General features: G+C 41.5%; 1 pseudogene; it reads right to left on the reverse strand.

Annotated features, from left to right (window-relative positions):
- Nucleotides 1-590: 590 nt before the first annotated feature.
- The window catches only part of LOC123169854 (WAT1-related protein At5g64700-like), a 10,152-nt pseudogene continuing 6,147 nt past the window's right edge, over nt 591-4,595 (reverse strand).

The following is a 4,595-nucleotide window of genomic DNA, read 5'->3' on the forward strand; positions in this document are numbered from 1 at the left end:
TCATCGCAAACGTTTTACACATTCTGACGGTTTTCATACATCACCATTTGCGATTATGGCATCGCACACAGTTTCTCGAAGGGTCTCTGATTGTAGTGTCGCGCTAGCAGCATCCTGCAGTAGTGTTAGTAAATCACCCTTTTAATCGAGTTTCCCTAAGAACCGATAGAGTAGACTATTTCTAAACTCTGGGTTGGGTGCGTACGTAGCTGCATTAAGTGGTAGCGCAGTTGCAGGGTTTGTGGTGCCTTCCTATCAGCTCCCAGTGGGTTCGACACTTACTTATCACAAAAGTGCTACAACAGCCCTGTGCACTTGCAGGTCATCAGAACTCAAAAAGTCTGAAGGTTTCAATTTTTGTTTGTGACACTACAAATCACCGCAGAATATGCACATGCCTAATGACAACCAATGCTTCGCCGAAAATCAGGCCGGAACGTCGCCAAAGTTGCCAGGGGGGGGGTGGAACCTGGTGACGGTGGACCGTCACAGAAAATTATCTTTCGCAACGTTTCCTCTTTCGTCACTAGAGTTTTTATCACTAAATAGAGCAAATTTTGTAATGTGATGAACAGTCAGAAGGATAAACTTACTCGAAAGAGTTATCAAGATGATGATACTACATGGACAAGAGTAGATTATGGAAAGTGTCAAGACTTAATTAACACATGTTAATTAGACGTTAAATCTCCACTTAACGAAACCACTGAACGGTTGCTTTGGGCAACCGATGCAACTCTTGTAACAATCGCGTCTTTATGGATGCGCCCCTTTGGGGACAATAAATATGTAACTTTTCATCATCAATAGAAAACAACTATTTTGTCACTTGCTTTTCTCTTTTAACATTACGAATGCATTGTCAAGTGTTGTTTTCATCTCTGCTGCAGATGGATGTTGGTTCCTTTTTGGTTCGTTATCCCAGTAATGTTGGATCGATAGTTTGGGGGTCCAAAAATAAACCTTGTAATCTTCCATCTAATGTATATAATCTTCATGTATAGAAGTACAAATGTTGCCATTTCTGCAGCTACAAGAACTCTTCCTGCAACCGACGAGATCTATTCATCACGTACTTCTTTTGATTTTGCCCAAAGATAAGTGTATAGCCCGACAAGCACCATGGTTGTACCGAGCAGGCTGCACATATAGAATAAACAAGAATGACTTAATTCTTTTTCTATTTAACAGTAACTGTTATAGAAAATATCACTTTACCATAATTCATTTTCTGTTTAACAATGCTAGTTATATGAAATATCATTCGCAAAAATAATCACATAAAACAACATTGTACTATAATAATAAAAAATACTGGAAGAAGTTGCGAAAGAGGCGTACCTTCCGACTGTAATTTCATCGCCTATGAAGATGGAGGCCAGCAAAATTGTGAATACCACAGACAATGGGTTGAACATAGGAGGATATGTTGGGCCTCGCTTCACCACAACCCATGAGTTCAAGCAATATTTCCCTGCTGTTGCAAGTGCTCCCTACACCAAATGAGTTCATGGTGATTTCCAACTGAATAATTATACATCCACTTTTCTTATTATCCAACTTATTTAATTTAATCCTCAATGAACCAATTTCAAAGAAATTTTGAGTTCCTTAGCTTCAAATGCATACCAAATTTTTTGAAAAAAAAAATGTATTGGTTGTAGTCTATTTTTAATAATTGTTTTTGCGAGATCAAGGGACTCACCGAGTACAAGATGGTCACAAGGTCGAAATCCCATCCTAGCTTCCATGCCTTCTTGTCTGTATTCAATATTATTCCAATTATTGCTGTTTGGAGTCCTCCAACCAAGCATGTCGCCATGGATGACCAATACTTGTATGGATACACCTTGAGGACCTTTGACTACAACAGCATGTCATGTTACTTTACGCTCTAGTTTCTACTAACAAAATAATGCTGAAACTTCTAAAAACAAACATCTAGTTATGGCTCTATGGCACAGCCCAATCACATGTCGATGCTCTTCTTGTATGCAACAAGATCATCATGAACTCATTCATGACATGCAATTAAAAGCATTGCTATTTACATACGGGGAAACAATGGTTGCTAGTTGCACACATGAAACAGCAAAACACGATGACATCAACGAATTAAAAGCTGGGTTTTGGTAATAAAAAGTGGGTTCCTGCTTACCCTTTTCCTCGGCTCAGAAATCCATATGCATCCTTAGCCCAATGGTGTCAAACTAGATCGGACTTGGGGTACTATTTCAACAAACTATTTTACACTCCTTTATTACCATGTTGTAATGCACTAGTTATCATCCTATTTTGTAACATGTTGCCATGCCATCTAGTAAGTACATTGTCGGCATGGTGGTAAAAGTTACCAAATAGTCATGTAAGTACATCCTCACTCTTTACATTATTGTAAATGTTACAAGTGAGTGACATAATTACGTCACCACCAACACTAACCCCGACCATCATGATTATACAACACCTGGTAAGTTTTCACCAAACATCATAGTAAATACATCACTATCATGATAATTATATCACTACTATGGCGCTAAGTAAGAATTCTGAAACACGGTAGAAAGTAACTATATTTTAGGGTGGTAGCAAGTAACTATCATCATACCACAATCAGTAATACAAACAAACATGGTTACTGCATTAACATTATTGTAGTATTTTATTTATGTGTAAATAATTAATCTAAATACAAGGCAAACTTCTAGGGACACTAAATAGTGGTGTCCATGATATGGCACCTCTTCGTGAATATATGCTTACCCGTGTGCATAGTTGATGAATACTTGTTGGTTGGCACATCTAGAACAAAAATTGACGCTATTAACCTCTTAAGCTAACAAAGTAAAGTGAAAGGGGGTAGTGGTTGAACTAATATGTTGATAACTTATACTCAGAATGCCCATATGAGATCTAGTTTTCATGAAAATTTAGATTTATTAACAATCTCTGTGATGTCATCTATTAAATGCATGCAAGTAGTACCTATCTCCCATACTCTCCTATCTCTCCGCTCAACATGCATGCCTAATATTAGAGCTCTTTTATGGTACCCTATACTGCTTGGCGTGAGGGGACCAGTATAATTAAATCCCACCGTTGAAACGGGATTTTTGATGGGCCAAGATGCCATCCTATTTCGTAGTAATAGCTTGGAATCAGCATCGCCTGCTCGCTCCCATCGCCGCCATGCTCTCCTCACATACATACATTACATGGAACCAACACTTGGCGACTACACCTACGTCAACACCCTCCTCCGTCCTGCCTGGGCGCCATGGCCGGGACGACGAACTTCTGCACACGGCAAGCCTCCGCATTGACGGACAACGGCGCCAAGTGGTTTCCTCGCTGCCGTTGTGAACAAGACAAAACGAGCGCGGTGTGGGGTATGCTCAGCCAGCCATGGGAGGGGCGCAAGCCAATGCCTCATGGCTGTCGTGTCGGACCTATTGGAGAAGAAGAGCACGGTCTAGGCTGAGGCCCACGCCACGCAGTCGAGCGCCGGAGCCATGCACGGGGAAGGAACGAGACTCGGGCTTCCTGAGCGAAGGAAGGCGGGCTGGAGAAGAAAGAGGAGGCACGGCGGTGGCCACCAGAACTCTATACCAGAGTCCGTAGATGAGAACAACTGGTGGGGTGGGGCGGTGCGAGGTGAATCGTAGAAGCTGACCTCAGAACATGTATACTGGTTGGTCGAGTACGACCGGTGCTACTAATACTGCTCGCCATGCTGTTGGCCTGATTGCAGCAGTACAGGTCGGTCATGGCCGTTTGATTTCGCGGATGGACGGTCCTTATTCACTACAGGGTACCCTAAAAAAGCTCTAATATTAAGACTAATGAGCATACATCTCCCTACTCGAATACCAAATAATGTAATGGAATTTTCACAAATAATGAGAGATACCAACAACATGTCACTGCATGGACGGTTACCTGGAGTAGGTACCAGCAAGCAAATGTGAAGCTGCTGCCTAGTAAGAATATTGTCCCTCTTAGTTGATTGCTTGCACCCTCAGTTGTCTGTTCCTTGGGGTGGTTCTTTAGGATGGGATTCCAGAGATGCAACGCCTTGCCCTTGTAAAGGCTGATGAGCATCGTGCCTCCAACAGAGAACAGAACACCTGCAACCTTTAGTGATCCAACCACACTCCAAATTCGCAACGTCTCCATTCTAATATGTTCAGGAAAAACACACACGTGTGTTAGAAAATAAGATAGAATACGATGAATGTTGATTAGTAGTTGGAACATTTAAATCCATCACTCGAGTTTGCGTTCTTTTGTGGGTCGCCAAGAAGTTGATTTTGGGCCCAGTAAAAAAGCCGAAATTTATTGTAAACACGTGAATAATGAAGAAATTTGATACCTGAAGAGGACTGGGAGGATGAAGGTGGCCAGTGGAATTAGGTTTAGAAAGATGACAGCATAAGACGACGTTGTATCGAGGAGGCCATAGCAGTATAAGCTCATCGGCAGTGCGTACCTGCATACCATGACGTGTGGTCACTTGCATGTGATCCAATATTTTCTTCACTCAGTTGGCCCTAATTATATCTTGAAACTACTTTTCTATCTATTTGTGTATGTGT

Source organism: Triticum aestivum, chromosome 7D, assembly GCF_018294505.1.
Source record: "Triticum aestivum cultivar Chinese Spring chromosome 7D, IWGSC CS RefSeq v2.1, whole genome shotgun sequence".
Lineage (NCBI taxonomy): Eukaryota > Viridiplantae > Streptophyta > Magnoliopsida > Poales > Poaceae > Triticum > Triticum aestivum.